A 19,306-nucleotide genomic window follows, 5' to 3' on the forward strand; every position below is an offset into this window, starting at 1 on the left:
TTCAAAAACAAAAACAAAAACAAAAAACTCTGAAAAACTAGAGGTATCCCCTATCACCATTCCCAGTTCAAACTTTACTACCAAACCCCATACTAAAAATCAATGCATTATCAGGATAAATACAGACAAATTCATCAATGGAAATGAACTGAAACCTAGACATAAGTGACAAGTGAACATCCCTATGGACACCTGATTTTTGACAAAGAAGCTAAAATTAAACACTGGGGTGAAAAGATACTATTATTCAGGCAAAGTGGTATCTCACAGAATGAGAAAAAAATCTTTACCAAATACCCATCTAATAGAATCCAATTATATAAAATATATATAAAAAAATTAAAAGACCGGACATCAAGAAAGCAAAAATTCCAATTAAAATCTGATACAGTACTAAATAGAGTTCTCAAAAGATGATATAGAAATGTCTAAGAAACACATAAAGAAATATTCAACATCCTTAGTCATCAAGGAAATGCAATTCAAAACCACCCTGAGATTTCATATTATAGCAATCAGAATGGTTAATATCAATAAAAATAAAAAAAACAGCTTATGCTGGTGAGGATGCGGATTAAGGGAAACAATCATACACTGATGGTGAAATTACAAACTTAGACAGTCACTCTGAAAAGCATTGTGGAAGTTCCTTAGGAAACTGGGGACCATCTACCTAAGATCCAGTTATTCCACTCGTGGGCCTATATATCTAAACAATGCTCCCTTCTGCCACAGAAACACTTGTTTAACTATGTTCACTGTTATTCTACTAACAAGACACAAAATTTGGTAACAGCCCAGATGTTCCTTAACATTTGAATGGAAAAAGCCAATGTGACCCATGGAATATTACTCATGAAATAAAAAATCATGAACTTTTCAGATGGAGTTAGAAAAATAATTATTCTGAGTTATGAAAAACAGACCGCAAAAGACAAAAAATATATGTAGATATTAGCTTTGAAACCTTTGCACAGTGGTTTAGATATCGGGTGAGGGGCTATAGGGGAGGGAAGAGACTCCTAAAGTAGGAAAAATAGAATACGTAGTTATAGAGAGACAGGGAAAGGGGGAGGGGAAGGAGGAGGAAAAAAGGAAGAGGGAGAGGGAGGGGGAGAAGGAGAAGGAGCATAGGGAAAAGAAGGAGGGACTGCTAACACTGAAGGGCTTGCTGCTAACATTTGAGAGGTCTATGGGAACATACTATAGTAGAATCAGTAATTTCATGAATATAAATTTAAGATTCTTCTACTAAAACCTTTCTGTGCTGGAATTCAAACTGAAAGCCATTAAAAGTGAAAAGAGATGCCTGTCAAAGAAGGTCTCTTGTTTTTATTTCCTATAAGAGATTATCTAGCCAAATGTTGTTGAAGAAGAAGAAGAAGAAGAAGAAGAAGAAGAAGAAGAAGAAGAAGAAGAAGAAGAAGAAGAAGAAGAAGAAGAAGAAGAAGAAGAAGAAGAAGAAGAAGAAGAAGAAGAAGAAGAAGAAGAAAAGAAGAAGAAGAAGAAGAAGAAGAAGAAGAAGAAGAAGAAGACGAAGAAGAAGACAAAGAGTTAGAAGAAAAGGCAGAATATGCAATCCATTAAAATGTAATCTCTGAAAGTAGGGGTTACCTTTTCTAAAAATTTATTTAGTTCAATTTACTGCTCATAGACCAAATTTTTTGAAATGCAGTTTCCTCTCTTCGGACAGGCTTCCGCAACAGTACTTCTTAGTTCATTCTGCATCAAACCTTAATTTTAGAGAAAGTTTAACTTGCAATTAAGCACTTGGATATTTTGTATTCAAAATGAATTCTAAACTCCGAAATGAATGGAGTATAATCTGAGCATAAAGAAGAGTGATGTAAATGTTGTGCTGAAAATTCCGTGAACCCCAAAAGACCGCCAAGGAGCCGAATCCAATGCAATCCTATTAGGGTCTCTTTATTCAAGCTCGAGCTTAGACTTCTCACCAACTCTGACACAGCAGGAAGAGGGAGCCATGAGCCTAGTTTTAGGCAAGCATTTATAGAGGCAGGAAGGGGTATCTAGCATGACACACATATGAATGGGTGACTTTGATGGCTTTTAACATAATTAGCTGGTACTGCAAGCCATCCATAAACTTAACTTCTGTTTGCCTCCGGATTGGTGGTTGTTAGGAAGTGAAGTGTCAGGGGCAGGCTTGTAACCCGGGGGTGCAGATTTGTTGGGGAATAACATGGAAAATGGTGCTAGATGCAGGTTTTGTTAGGGTGTAGCCTGGAAACTGGTGCTAGGTACGGGCCTGTTAATTACTTTGAGCTCAACCATAGGTCAGATTCTCCAAGATGGAGTCTGAACCCAAAAGATTTAGTCTCTCTCCAGTTAACGATGTGATCGTTAACTTTTTGCTATTTTGCATACACCACACACACACACACACACACACACACACACACACACACACACACACTAAAATAGGAAGTTCTCTGAAATAAAGAATGAAGGGACAAGAGTACAGGACAGAAACTGGTGGTGGCAAACAGTAAGACTTGGATGAGTTTGGACCACTTGAAATACAACTTCCCAGTATTTCGTTTCTGTTTTTAAAGGCTGTGTCCCTTGATAATCACTTGAAACAAAAAACATTTGCATTGTAATTCTTTAGATGTTAGTAAAGACTGGAAGATGTTTGTAGCCACAGAGCCCTAAACTCTGTATCTCAGTTTTCTACTTGAAACCGTGAGATTCTTGAATGGGTAGATATTTTAACTGAAGGAAAATGATGGACGACACCATTGGATTTACTTCCACCGTAAGTTACAGTGAACAAAGTTAATAATCTGTCCTGGATGGACTTACTCCTCCAGGATTTAGTTTGTTGGGACACTGGGATCTTTAACTCAAATGGAAAAATCTAATTGTATAAGTAGGTAATTTCAAACTTTGTTATTTACTAATGACTAAGATAGGCAATACTTGCTTGAGAAAAAAAATAACATAAATGACATAAATGTTGCAAAATAGTGCAAGAAAATGCAACATCTAAAATGTGGTTATCTCCATGAAATAAAAATATCTCTTATGAAATGTATTGCTATTTTGACTATGATTAAAATAAACATTTTAAACAAACTTCTTATTTTCCACTTCAGCACTTCCTTTCTATAGACAAACTTTTTAATGAAGCCAGGGATGGTGAGCTTCTGTGCTTCAAATCTAAGACTGGACTTCTGAAATTTGAGCGACTCTCACATCCTGGGCTGCTGGTTAATTATTAAGAAACATCAGTGACCACAGCATTGATTTAGCAATTCTACCTCTAGATAGGAAACTTCATTCATAATAAATAATTAGAAAATATATCAATACCAACACTAGAATGCCAATTAAATAATTTACAGAATGCCTATGTGATAGAATATTTAACAATGTAGAAAGCAGATATGTATAGCCTTATGTTTTAAAAGCTTAATATAAAAGTGCATTTGCCTGCTATATAATTTTAATGCTTTATGTCCTAGCTGTAATCTATAGTTTTATCATGTCTATAAAGTTTTCTACACAAAGAAGGGCTGATGGTTGATTTTCCTTTACAGAACTTGCTATTTTCAAAATTGTCTTCATGCTTCTCTATAACATTAATACTTGTGAAAATAAAACGTACACAAGAAAAGTGAGATATGTCAAAACATTAATTTAAATAGACAGCTGTAATGTTGGTCCACTTAGATTAGCTATTAGAAACTAGTAACACGTTAATATTAAATGGTCCTTCTAGTAATTTAATTTTGACACCCTATTATATTAAACTTGAATGTGATGTGAAAATATAAGAGACAAAAATTTAAAGTTTTTACAGCTTTCCAAATAATTGACCAGAGTATAACTTGTCCTCTGAAAGAAAGCTAAACCAGAAAAAATAAGAGCATTTAACGCTAGCAAGTCCTCGTTTTGCAATGCTGTATGACTTGCATTCAGGTGGACATGTAATTGTAATAGTTTTTGTAGCCATAAGCTTTAATAAACCTTGAATGCCTGTAGTTTATATGGTGAAGTAATCATTTTAGGTTATTGTAGTTGAGATTTTCCAACAGCTCCTCCAAGATAGCTTTCCTGAAGGTTTGCCACATATTCTGGCCAAAACTGTTATCCATTCACTATCCCACCCCAATTTAGAAAAGAAACTGCTTCTGGGACACTTTTAGGAGGGACTCTATCTGAAGGAGAAGCAGTTTTAGGAAGAAGGGAGGGATAGTGAAGAAAGGGGAAAGAATTCTGTGTTGGGGTTCGTAGGTCTCGCTAAAATGTGTAGTAATTTTGATTACTACATGTTATGTAGTAACATGATTATTACATGTCACCTAATAACGTCACATTCGACAATGAATTAGAGCAAGGCAAACCATATAGGGAGATGTTAAATTTCTTCCATGTTTTCCTGTAGCTACCACTTCCTTTTGGGAAGTTTTAGGTTTTATTTAGGGGCATGGAATGTTTAATAATTAAAGAAAAATACAATTCTGGGTTTGGCCCTTGGCAAGTGGGGAAGACAGGAATAGGTTAGATACAGCACAGACCACAGGCCTTCTGCCACGGTCTAGCATTGTTGTCCCATGTCTGAGATTTTTAAGTAATACAACCATATTTGTGATAGACGTATACTCTTTGAAACATGCCATTCGAAGGTATTTTAAAATTTTTATGGTTTTCCTACTGCTTCCCATGATGTTGAATGCATTGAATTTATATTCCCAGATTGCTTTCTTATGTATCTCTTTCTGTGTAAGTATGCGTCTTCATAGTGCAATTGATATGTCTACCAATTAATGAATCATATTTGCAACATATGATTTGGTTATTGTTGGTATCTATTGGGGTGTGTGTGTGTGTGTGTGTGTGTGTGTGTGTGTTGTTTATATTCTCCTTAAGACATTTAAGACAAATGTACCACATTTTCTGTATCCATTCCTCTGTTGAAGGGCAACCTGGGGCCTTGCCTAACCTCTTAATATGGTCTCTACAGTTTCTTCCTCCCCTCTGTTGGGCATTTCAGCTAATCTCACCCCCTTTGGTACTGAGAGCCTCTTGTTTTCCTGGCATCTTGGATTTACTGGTGACTACCCCAAGTTCCCTATCCCTCTATTGCTACATACCTTTGTTCAAATTCCTGACCATCTGTTTATCATACCTACCTCCTCCCATACCCGATTCTGAGACCCTTTCCCCCTCCCCCTCCTCTCTTTCTTCCAACTCCCTCCCACCCTCTACCTCCCATTAAGTTTAGGGTTACTTACCTCTGAAAATAACAGGAAACAATAATCAATTTTCCTTAATATCTCTTGTCCTCCTTCTTAAAGTGTTATGATTAAATACTGTAAGTTTTAAAGTTTCAATAGATATCTGACAATGGTCATGGGTATGTAATAAACACCCCCTACACACACACACACACACACACACACACACACACACACACACACATATCAGATTTAATAATCTATACCTCTACATCAAAGTTGTGGTACCCCACTTCCCATGAGGGATCTAATTTCTGTAAAAGTTCAAAAAGAGAATCAGACATCAAGAAACCAACATATTTCCCCATGCATGAATACTCTATGAATCTGAAGCTAATTTTAATATGCTGTATCTTCATCTTCTTTAATTCAACTAATAATTATATCAGATTACTGGACTCCTGTATCTTCTTCTATAAGCATTCTATAATTCTCATTTGCCATACATTTTTGTATATTGCTTTGAATTGTACAAATTATACAAATTGTTCTTCTACTTTTATTTTTACTTTATACTGCATCTAAAATTTAAATATGTCTTAGTAATATCGTAGTTTGTCATCTTTTTTTTACAGACATATACCACCCCCCAACCCTTGGAGTTTCTATCAGTCTAAATGGGTCAAAGGGTGGTCATTTGGCTGATGGTTAAAGATGCTGCTGAGAGCATTTGAATGATGATTGACTAAGCCAACAGTCCTCTCCCATGTGATTAGGGACAATCTGGAGGCTGTGATAGAACAAAAGCATTGAGGACAACTGAATTCCAGCTGTTGACTCTCTGAACTCCCACATCATCTCTAGACTGGAACCCACATTGTCGCACCATTGATATGGCTGCATCATTGATTCGCAAATCTTATTTGGATTAGGATATTTTTTGGATATTTTTTATTTACATTTCAAATGTTATTCCCTTTCCCAGTCTTCTGGACATAAGCCCCCTATCCCATCCCCCTCCCCTTCTATAAGGCTGTTCCTCCCCCCAGCCACCGCCCCATTCCCCTACACTAAGGGGTCCAACCTTGGCTTTAGGTTTCACAGTTCTCCAGAAGTTCTTGTATTTTTCAGACTCCTGACTAAAAAGAGTGAGTTTTTATCATTTCATTCATATTTTGCATACATCTACGATGGAATGGCTTGTTTCTGAAGAGTCCAACACACAGCTTGTGCTGAAAGTGTGAGTGTTTTCAGGTTTTTAGTTGATTTTTTAAGCTTACCCTGCTAGACCTTTACTCTCTTGCTCTGTTTACTTCACTTTCTTCTATTGTTTCTTTAGCTACCACTTGGTTTTCTACTGTGTACTAACCATTATACTAAAAGAATGACTGCCACAATCTGTCCATAGATTTCTTGCTTATGATATTTGACCATCTGCTTTTTTTTATAAATTAATAAATGATATGAAGAATCATAAATGCAAAGTCAGAAATAACTATAGCCTCTCAGCAAAACCAAACTCAAACTCTTTTCTCACAAGCACTTATGTATGCATTGCTTTTTTTGCCATATGGAACCCATTTACGTTTCTACCCAAAGTAATTATATTAAATAATAAACTGTTTCATTCAGGTATAAATAATGAAAAATATTTTACATTCATTCCAATCATTTTTTCTTAGATAATAATGTTGAATTTGTGATCATTAAAACATAGGCTGATTTGCTAAAAGACTGACAGTTTTGGGTTACAAATTAAAGAAAAAGAGAACTACAGAAAACATGACCTTGTGTATTCATCCCAAGATATTTGAGAAATACATTTTTAATTGGAATAAATTAGAATATTACCACTTGAGGTTTACATGGCTTGTAATCTCAAAAATATTTCCTATGTGTCAATACCAACATCAAATATCTCAATAATAAAAAAGAAACTTTTAAGGTAAACCAAATCTCTGTCTCCCCAAACAGTACCTTTAAAATTCCTCAGAAACAGACCTTAATGATTCATCTTCACAATGATTTCCAGGTGGTTTCCCTGCAAATATATAAATTAAATCAAGAAAATATGGTCTGATATCCCCCAAATCCACTTTAAAATGCTCAATGCATTCAAGCATTATTAAAATGCAGCTCTTATTTAATTGCTTAGAAAAAACTTTAAAACTAGATATTTGAAAATCTACAATGTCTCCTGATTTTTAAAATCACAAATATCAGCATGGATATAGGAAAAAAAAAACCAGCAGCACATTCTCTCTATAAATAGGAAGAAGACAAGGGTGTTCACTCTGAACTATTACTCATTACACTATTTGAAATTTTAACAGGAGAAACCAGGGGGAAACCAAAACTAACAGGGGAACAAATAGGAAAGGAGGGATCTGACTCTTGGTGTTCAGAGAACACTGATTCAAATGTGCTTAGAGAATCCCGGGCCCCAGCCAAAAAGCTCAATTGAGAAATTCAATAAAGTAGAATCTGATCCCAATGTACGAAACCCAATGGCTGTCTACACACAGACACTAAGTTCCCTCAAAATGTGATAAAAAGAACAAACAAACAAAAACGAAAAACAAAACAACAACAAGGAAAATCAGCCCCACTGATAATGGCCTTAAAAATTACACAAATAAACAAAAAGACAACCCTAGCAACAATAAAGTTAAGACCTTTAATACACTTAACTAGGAAAAGAAAGCAGTACAATGAAAACCAGAGAGCCCCAAAGAGCGAAGTTAAATGAGACATTTCCTGGAAGTCAGAATGAACACCCTTACTCATAGAAATTGAGAATTTAGATTTATTTAAAATGCCCATATGGCTGAAAATGTTCTACGTACTAGACAAAGCTTCATTTAAATACCAATGGCGTTCTATACAGAACTGAAAAATATAATCCTAAGATTCATATGCCTTCACAAAAGGCACCTCAGAGTTGAATTATTCTTCAGAAAGAGGGCAAAGCTAGGAGCCTGGCAATAACCAATTTCAAATATACTATGGAGTCACAAAAGCATCCTGGTATGAGAAAGGGCCAAAAAAAGAAAAAGAAAAAAAATGGAGCTCTCAGAGGGAAATCTGCACATCTACAGCCAACTGATTCAAGCAATGGTACCCAGAGCACATACAGGAGAAATTTCAGTTTTCTAAAACAATGCTGTGAATGCCGGGTATCCATAGGAGAAGACTGGGGGTAGATTTCAACCTCCCAGTGTGTGCAGGAAACAATCCAAATGGATCAAAGATGCTTAATGAAAACTGTAAAGTGCTCTCGTAAAGCAGGAGATATACATTAAAATGCTAGCACAAGAAACACCTTTCTGAATGTTCACAAATAGTGTCAGAGCTGGGGAGATGGGAGGTGGGGGACAACTGGAAAGAGTAGGGGAAGGGAGACTGGCTGGTTTGTCGTGTAGGAGAGAAGAATAAACTCTAAGGATTAAAGGTAAGCTTTGATATAGATGACTACATCGATACAAAAACCTTCATCACCAGAAAATAATCAGCTGAACACAAGAGAGCCTGCAGAACTAGATACAATCTTTGCAGCCTATGAAATGATGAAAATATTATTCAGAATATATTAAGAACTCAAAAATAAAAAGTAACAGTAATTAATTCAGTTAACGAATACAAAAAAAAATGACTTCAAAAGTTCTTAAAAGATCTTCTAATTGCCAAGAAATTTATGAAAAATAAGTCTTCCACACCTTTGCACATTTAAGACAATGAAATGTAGAACTACAGGGATATTCCATCTTATCCCAGGGTAATATTTTAAATAGGATGTCCCCCACACTCTCGGGCCTTTGGATTTTTGGTTCCCAGTTGATAATGATATTTGGGAGATTTAAGAGGAGAGCTCTTGTTGGAGGAAGTATTTTGCTGGGAGATGAGCTCTGGTAGTTTAAAGACTCCTGCCATTTTGAGTGGGCACTCTCATTCCTTTGTTTGTGGCTCAAGATGTGATCTCTCAGCTGCTGCTCCTAGCACAATGCCTTTGCAATGCTATCATGGATACTAATCCACTAGAAGCACGAGACCAAATAAACTTTCCTTTCTTTTTCTATAAGTACCCTTGCTCATGGTGTATTTTATCACAGCAATAGAAAAATAACCAAGATATAGCTCAATCAAAATGACCATTATTAAATAAAATATAATAACAAAAGCAAGTAAAAGTATGAACAGGAAAAAAATGAATCCATTGCTTGGGGGTATAAATTAGTAAGACCACACTAGGGAAACTAGAAAGGAAGTTTCTAAAGAAAATAATACTAACAACAACAACAACAACAACAACAACAATAATAATAATAATAATAATAATAATAATAATAATAATAATAATAATAACAATGTAAGGACCCTGAGATCCAGCTAGACCCCTCCTATCAATCTCTGTAAAGGGATCCTAATCAATATGCACAATAGATATTATCAACATACTCTTGTTTACTAAAATACTATTCACAATAGTTAGGCAATGAAATCAGTGAAGGTGCCCTCAACAGATGAGTGGATAACACATGGCATAAATGCACAATGTGATATTACTAAGTCCCAAAGAGGAATAAAACCACATCGTTAGAAAGAAAATGTATGTCACTCACAGTCAAAGTATTAAGCAAAGCAAGGAAGTTGCAGAAAGTCAAGGACCCCATTCCTTTTTCCATAGGTTCAAGTGACATAGACAAAAAGATAACCTGTAAACAAAGGAGAAACTATTGCAGAAGCACAAGTTGCAATTGGAGCAGCGTGAGAGGCAAGGATAAGAGACTAGAAGTGTACGTGTGCTCAAAACTCAGCTACAGCATGTACAAATACAGTTTTAGACCCTGTTATCAACGAAGCAGATCAGAATTCTGGATCAATCTAGATCTCTATTTAGCATTCTGCAGCATCATCTGCAACAGTGGGCTTTTTAGGATTTCGGTTTACTCATGACTGTGAAAGCCGTGAACACATATAACTCACATGCATTAATGACTAATATTTAAAAGTTTCTGCTTTCCACATCTGGATATATGTGAAATTTTATATGGTTAATTTAAATAAAACATCACCTATGGGGCTAGAGAGATGGTTCAGCAATTAAGAGCACTGCCTGCTCTTCCAGAGGTCCTCATTCTTAATAGCTGAGTAGTATTCCGCTGTGTAAATGAACCACATTTTCTACATCCATCCTTGTGCTGTGGAACATCTGGGTTGTTTCCAGCCTCTGGCTTTCACAAACAAGGCCGCTGTGAGCATAGTGGAACACATAACCCTGCGGCATGGTGGGGCACCTTTTGGATACGTGCCCAAGATTTGTGGTATAGCTGGATTTTTCAGGTAGATCTATTTACAACTTTCTGAGGGATTTCCAGATTGATTTCTAAGAAGACCTAATACCAATATTCCTCAAAGTATTCCATAAAATAGAAAGAGAAGGAACACCACCTAATCCATTCTATGAAGCCACAATTACTCTAATACCTAATCCACACAAGGATGCAACAGAAAAGGGAACTTCAGACCAATTTCACTTATGAATATCAATGCAAAAATACTCAATAAAATTCTTGAAAACAGAATCCAAGGACACGTCAAACCATCATTCGCCACAATCAAGTAAGCTTCATCCCAAGGATTCAAGGTTCGTTCAATATGCAAAAATCCATTAATAAATAAACATTAAAACGAAAAAAAACAAACAAACAACTATCAAAAACAGAAAAACCACATATAAAAACACAGGATTTTTAAAAAATATTTACTTTATTTTATGAGCATGGAGGAGGGGTAGGTGCACATGAATTCAGCAGCCGGAGACTGACAGACGCCTCTTGAGTTAAGGTAACAAGTGGTTGTGAGCTTCCTGACATGGGTTCTACACATCAAACTGGATGAACTACATTTTAACTTTCTAAACTACAAGAATGTTAATGTTTCTGAACCACGGTGCCATCTCTTCAGCCACAGAGATTCCAAACCTCTCAAAATTGTTCAAAGGGTCTTAATTAAATCACAATTTTATATTCCTAGTGCTGACCTACACTTCTAAGATGATTGTGCTACACACAAGAGGACAGAGATTCATCCAGGAATAAGATCTGTAAGCAGAAGAGACAGCATTGGTTCACTTGACTTTAGTGTAAACTGGGAATCAGACTTTTGTCTTTTAAGTGAAGCAGTGTAGTCAGAGGCATAGAGTGTCCCAGGGTGGCCTTTTCACAGTGAAACTTACAGAATCAGCAAATAGAGCAGTTTAAGAATATTCTTCATCTACTCCTCTGTAGAACAGCTTACTCGTAGCCATGCACATCTATTTGCATTAATTACAGGAAGTATACAGTAGCTTCTAAGATACACTTTAAGGCTCCCTTCATTAACAAAGTGGATCAGTATTCTGGATCAATCCTGATCCATATTTAGCATTTCACAGCATTGTTCCCTAACAGAGGGCTTCTCCTTTCAGCCTGCTCGTCTCTGTGATCCAGAGAGTCCCAGGTTTAAAGTATTAAGATGATTAAATCAAGGCATGGAGTTTTACTTAGTGTCCTGCAATGCCGCTCAGTAAATGTTAGCTTCTTGCTTTATTACATTAACATAAATGATTAAATGCAGAGATGACTTTCGATCTTTTAGGCTTGATTGTTTAAAATTCTCTTCATCCGACTCTCTGCTCTGCCACTTCCCAGATCATAATTCCACCCTCTATGATTCCATGACGACAGAAGGGAAGCATATTGAGAAATTTCTTCCCCCTCAAAGTGAGAACATACAACAAACACCACTTTAATTCTGCCATGTACAAGAACCCCCAAGTCAAATTATTTCTTATAAATAATACAGAATTCTTTTCTCTCACCTATACTTCCTTTTTTAAATTATTTTCAGATACTTGGGTAATTCCTTGCATGGATACAATGAAATTAGATCCTTTCCACCCTTGTATCCATCAGTGATAGTTCCCAAATTCCCACTTGCATGGCTTTTATAATGTTCTTTTTTGACATTATAGTATACTTACACCATCTCTATATACATACAAATTCCTATATATGGCCTGATTTGTTTATATAGTTACTTGTTTGAACCTATATATATGTAATTTCATGTGAAATAAAAAAATGTATGAGGATGCCAGTAAAATGATTTAGTTGGAAAAAACATTTGCAGCAAGACTCACAGCCTGACTTCAGTCCTTGGAACCCTCATGATGGAAGAAGTAACATATTCTTGCAAGCTTTCACACACGCACACACACGCACACACTCTCACACACACACACTCACACACACGCACACACACACACACACACACACACACACACACACACACACACACACACGCACACACACACACGCACACACACACCCTACCAACAAAAACAAATAGTTTTTAAAAATTATCCTAGATATATGTGTACCTACATTTTACCTTATTCGCTGATTATGTGACCAATTATTAAATATGTACTGAATAGACTTCAGTACCCAACATTATAAAATACATTAATACCAACTTAACATTGAGATAGAATAATAAGGGATGTTTGAAGGGGTGTGTTTCTGTTGTATTTTTGACTTCTTGCCTTTTGAGATAAAGTTGCATTAGGTCGTCAGATTGACTTTGAACTCGCATGACGCCAAGGCTAGACTTGAACTCCTGATCTTCCTGTCTCAGTTCCCATACCCAGCTTTTATTTACTAACACAACACAGGCATCTGTGCTCAAGTACAGAACACTACACTAGTAAATGCTACTACTTCTCACAGGCTGAAAAATCATCTCATCTGCCGTGTGCTCTGTCTCCCTGCTTCTTCTTTCCAGTGTGTCTTTCCTAGCTTTGTGCTTTTATTCCTTTGCAGGCATAAGCAACATACTTTCAGGCTTCGGTTTTCATGGGAGAATGAATGAGTCCATTTACTTTTTTTAAGCTTCTTTTTCTTATATTTTAAACTGACTTTTATGTATAAAATTATCTTGCTGAAAATATTTATGGGGTAGGCAAATGGATGGAACTAGAAAATATCATCCTGAGTGAGGTAACCCAATCCCAGAACATGGTATGCACTAATTGATAAGAGGATATCAACCCAAATGCTCAAATTACCCAAGATGCACAGAACACATGAAACTCAAGAAGGATGGCCAAAATGTGGATGCTTCACTCCTTCTTTAAAAGGGGGACAAAAATGCCCATAGGAGGGGATAGGGAGGCAAAGTTTAGAACAGAGACTGAAGGAACAGCCATTCAGAGCCTGCCCCACAAGTGGCCCATACATATACAGCTACCAAACTAGATAAGATGGATGAAGCTAAGTGCAGGCTGACAGGAACCAGATGTAGATCTCTCCTGAGAGACACAGCCAGAACATGTCAAATACAGAGGCGAATGGCAGCAGCAAACCACTGAACTGAGAACGGGACCCCCATTAAGGAATCAGAGAAAGGACTAGAAAAGCTTGAAGGGGCTTGAGACCCCATATGTACAACAATGCCAACCAACCAGCGCTTACAGGGACTAAGCCACTACCTAAAGACTATACATGGACTGACCCTGGACTCTGACCTCATAGTTAGCAATGAATATCCTAGTAAGAGCACCAGTGGAAGGGGAAGCCCTTAGTCCTGCTAAGGCTGAACCCCCAGTGAACGGATTGTTGGGGGAAGGGTGGTAATGGGGAGGATGGGGATGGGAACACTCAAATAGAAGGGGAGGTGAGGGATTAGGAGAATGATGGCCTGGAAACCGGGAAAGGCAATAACATTTGAAATGTAAATAAATACCCAATTTAATAAAAATGGAAGAAAAAATATTTATGAGAAACATATGTGTGTCTGTCTGTGAAACCGTGAGGATATTTAAGAAGACATTTTGTCCCAGTTCAGGCATCAATAATCTCATGCATATTCAGCCCCACCAAGTGTAGTTATTGATCCTGCATCTGTCTCCAACAACCCCCCTGCAAACATTACTTTTCTGTTCTGTGTGAGAAGACCCTGACGGAGTCTAACAGAGACAACTTCAGGAACACAGTTTATTTTAGCTTATATTTCTGGGTGAGGGGGGAACAGGGATACTGTGCTTTACGGCTGAGGAGCTATGGCAGTAGGAGGGTGAGGACAGCCCCACAGTCATAATGCAGAGAGATCGCATTTCCTCCGCGTACAGGAAGCAGAACAGGAAGTGGGGTCAGGTAACAAAACCACGCCTCCAGCGACATACCTCCTCCAGTGGACTCTTACAGGTCCACAGCCTTTTCACACAGTGTCACCAACGGGAAATTAATTATTGAAATACCTGAGCCTGTGAGGGGCCTTTCTCACTCAAAGGACAACATCCTGTCTCAGGACTTAGTGAGAGAGAAAAAGAAAAAATTCCAACTGTCCTTCTTGTACCATTTTTTTTTGTATTATTATCAACAAAGTTTTGAATATTTACTAGCGAATATCACTCTGGATTTCCAAGTATCATAGGAGGACATTAGCAAATTAAGATCAGCTCCTGTAGTAATATTCTCCCCTAACAAAGTTATGTGGAAAACATTTAACAAACTTCTTTATTAGGTATCCTCAAAGCGCTATAAATGAGGTCAGGGGGCAGACATGCCATTTGTGAACTGGTTCCAGCCGTATACAGTGGTAAATACCCCCTCACTTCACTTACACATGTGTAAACCATTCAGCTTGTCCGACACTGAAATGCCTGGTATTTTGGTTTTCTTCTGGTGAATTCATCTGAGATCACATATACATCAATTTAGAAGAGAAAACAACAGTTATTTTTCTAGGTATTAGGAGATGAGGATTCTTCACATCTAACTGTGAATGATACCTCAAGCTTTTAAAAATGCTTATCACAATTCAAGGTCCCTGTTTGGAACTGTATTTAGAAAAAGTATATAATGTTGTATACAGAAATACGCATTACATGTATGTGTATTTTTATAGAAACAATGCCAGAAATGGGAGAATAAAGACATTATTTTGATGTGAGAGCTTTTTAAGCATAGTCTTCCTGGAATTATTAAAATTTCAATACCATTTTAAAAATCTGATAAACATTTATTCATTCTTCCAACGTGTATTTCTGAACTGTGAATGCCCCGGGAATGCAGAAAATCATTTACAACGTTACGAGAAACAAATATGTGGTTTTCATCTCTCCATGCTAGATTCTTCCAAATATTTTCTTTTTCTTTCCTTTAGGAAAGAAGAAAAATAACTTGTAATTCTTCCCAAAGGTATTCTTGGTTAGGCAGTAGAGACGTGGAACAATTGGAAATTAATTATATTCATGTTCTTATTTGCATAGTTTTTTTCTCCTGCTCAATGTCACCCAGGAGCTACTGAGCATGAAAGAACCAGCAAGGTTCTGCCAACTGTGCTCTGCTCTCCCCTTTGCTCTCGCCGTGTAATCTAAATCAAAGGTTGGCAGTCGTGGCCCCTAGGCTACGTTTGACTTACCACAGTTTGTAAACTAAGCTACTGAAGCACAACCACACCCATTCATTTATGTTGTCCAAGGTTGCTTTTGAGCAACAACCGGAGTTGAATGCCTATTAATCATATTTTGTGGGCCCGCAAACTCCAGAAAGTACTATCTGGACCTGAATAAATAAAATCTGCAGACTTCGGATCTGAATAGTCATTTTGTTGCTGCATAAAACTTTGAGGAAAGTAGTTGTTAGCATGCACAAAATGATAGAAAGTGCTCATGTTAATGGCATGCGGGCTAATCACAATACGTGCGTGCCTTCGGTGAAATGTTCCAATCAAGGCAAACATATTTATCACTCAGATATTTACGAATTCCTTGCTGGTGAAAATCTTAAAAACCCCTATCTGTTCAAAATTCTCAATATGCAGTTTTTTCAGCCACTGTAGTCTCTCCGAATGTTTCACTCTATCTGACTAGATCATGTCCCTTATTTATCTTCCTTTCCCCCAACCCCAGCCACCCTGACTCATAGTTCAACTCTCAGTTATGCAATCAAACTTTACATTCTACTCAGACTAAGATCACAGGATGTACTAGTCTTCCTGATTTTTGTTTGTACTTCTACATACCTTGACAAAACACAACTTGGTTCTCTTTTATGATTGAATAGTGGTGTGTTGTGTACGAACCATTACTTTGATGGATACTGAAGTGGTTACCATTTATAAGCTGTTGTTCTGAAATGAACAAGGAGACGCTCGTGTCTCTTTGCAATACGATTTCATTTCCTTCAGTGGTGTAAGGATCAGGACCATAGCGTCCTTCTGTTGTCTTTAGGTTTTAATGAGACGCCATTAACCATTTCCACAATAACTGGCCAGTTTCCATTTCTATCAAAAACAGACAGACTGTTTTCTTCTTCACTACCCTGTGAATATTGTGATTTGTAATGTGTTTACTGAACGTTACTGGTGCTAAAAAAAAATTAGACAGTATAATACAATGTCAAAAATCTAATCTCATTATCCATATTGCTTGACTATTTGATATATATGAACACTGCCACCCACCTACAGGATCTCTCTTAACATTTCTGTTAACAACTCCCTTTTTTTTTTTTTAAATTAACTTGAGTATTTCTTTATACATTTCGAGTGTTATTCCTTTCCGGTTTCTGGGCAACATCCCTCCCCCCCTTCCTTATGGGTGTTCCCCCACCCTCCCCCATTGCCCTCCCCCGACAGTCTAGTTCAAGGGGTTCAGTTACAGGACCCAGGGCTTCCCCTTCCACTGGTGCTCTTACTAGGATATTCATTGCTACCTATGAGGTCAGGTAACAACTCCCTTTCTTAACACCAACAAATTGATTCAGTAGCAATTTTCAGGCTTTCAAAATCTGCCCATATAAGGAAGAATATATTTGATATCTCTCCAGCCAGACATATCATCCAGCTTCTCTTTCAGATTTTCAGTGAGTATGGCACCCTCTTTTCCTGAGTTCCTCCTCAAACCAACCATTGAGTGTTAAACCCTGTCCAGATGCACTACATAAATCCTGGGTATACCTATCGCCATGCTTCTCATTCAAGCATAGTTACAGTTTAACTCCAGCCTGCATCAATGTTGTATACCGGCTTTCTGAAAACTCTGGAATTAGTCACATTGTCACCTAGACTGTGGAGACTTGAAGAATGAGGTCCCTTCCTCATGGTACTGCATCCTTTGTCTCATGTATTTCATACAAACAGACTTCATTATATACAAGTCTTACCTCGTGTTCAATAACTAAGTATCCGCTTTCTATTTATTTGGAGACCATTTTTTTATTGTTTTTGTTGCTGTTGTTCCTTTGCAATTTAAAATCTAGTTGGAATCCATGCCTCCCATCTTCCTTCATAATCTAAGTCATTGCTATTCTCAGAAATTCTAATGTGTATGGACAACTCCTAGACAAGTACCAAGGCTGAGTAAGAGTTATGTTTGAATAGCCGATGATGGAGAACATGGATCATACACCAACTATATATCATCAAACCCTTTATGCTTTCTTCTAGGTAATTGGAACCATTCCATAACCTCTCACAATAGATCAAATCACTAGGTTAGGACAGGTCAAACTATATTTTCTGTCATTTTCTAAGGGAAGAAACATGTTTGCCCTTCTCTTTCAAGCCCTATGTATTCTTAATTATTTACTTGCTACAAGTACACTTGCCAGCATTACATAGCAAGGGACTATATTGAGTCAAGCCAATCAAAATCCATATTTTGTTGATAATGTTTTACCTCAAGAAGACACACACTAGCTGATGAAAAATGACTTATACAGATGATGAAATTATTGGAATTTATTCCCTAGGATGGGGATGACATCTTATGCTTTTGCACATTTTTTAATTATCTATAATCAATGTTCAGGTGGCTGAAGAGATCATTCTGTCATTAAGAGTCCTTGTTGCCCCCGTACATGACCTAGGTCCAGTTCCCAGGACACACACAGTGCTTCATAACAATGTACGACTCTTTCTAGGTAGCCCAGTCCCCTCTTCTATTCTTCACAGCTAGCAAGCATGCATTCTGTGCACTTACAAATGTATATTCAGATGGAATAGCCATACACACAAAGTAAAAATAGATAAATCTAAGAAAACAAAAATATTTAAATGACCAATTTTCATTTTATTGATTAAAAAGAATAACCATTAACTTTTACAAAATGCATGGATAATTACACATTAAGTACATATAGTTCATTAATATCATGTATTTGGTCATAATTAATATTCCAATTAAATGGCATATACTTTTATCCTCCATTATAAATTTTATAGGATATTCATGTAGAAATTTGTAGGTATGCGTTGGATTTAAAATATCTGGTTACATTTTAAAGTATATATTTAGATGTCTGAAGCGCTTAGTAGTAAGTAAATCTAAAATAAATGTTTGTCATAAAAACTATATAGCAGTTTTTCCTCTTCAATATCTACATCATTTTAGTCAGATTACCTTTGTTTCTAAGAATAAGCACTTTATCCCACCACACCCTATTTTCCTGTTGTCAAAGGTTCTCCCACTGCCTCTTTATTGCTTTTATTAAGTATTTTCCCTCCCTGAGACAAAAAAAAATACCCCAGCAATTTGAAAAATCATATATTCAATTTTATTAGTGAACAAATGCAAGTCACTCAATGTCAAATCATATCGGAAGTGTGGCAGGCATGGACTGTAAAGAGGAAATCATGACTGCTAGGCAGCTCTGTGTCCTGTCTTCTCCAGATCAATGGTAAAGGGCAGAGCGTGGGGACACTGAGCACTTGTGAGTATCAACCACAGGCCCCTAAACCGGCAAGGCATCTCTTCTGGTGGTCACTCACTTGTCTCTGCCTAGCCCGCACCCTTGCAGACATAAACTCCCCACTTCCTCTACACCAGAGTGACAGGACCATTTGTTATCAGTGACCTCAATGAACACCCAGTCGAGGTCAGAGTTTCCCCATTTATGGATCTATAAATCCTCCAGGACCACCAGATGAACATTTCTCAGTTCTTCCAGAGAAGGGGAACGTTTTGTACTGAGGATTGTAAGAGAATTAATGGAAAATTCTACGTTCTTTTCTTGAGAAAGCAACTTGAAATTTAAACCTTACAATGTAAGATGCTG

This window comes from Rattus rattus, chromosome 4 (genome assembly GCF_011064425.1).
Source record: "Rattus rattus isolate New Zealand chromosome 4, Rrattus_CSIRO_v1, whole genome shotgun sequence".
Classification (NCBI taxonomy): Eukaryota; Metazoa; Chordata; class Mammalia; order Rodentia; family Muridae; genus Rattus; species Rattus rattus.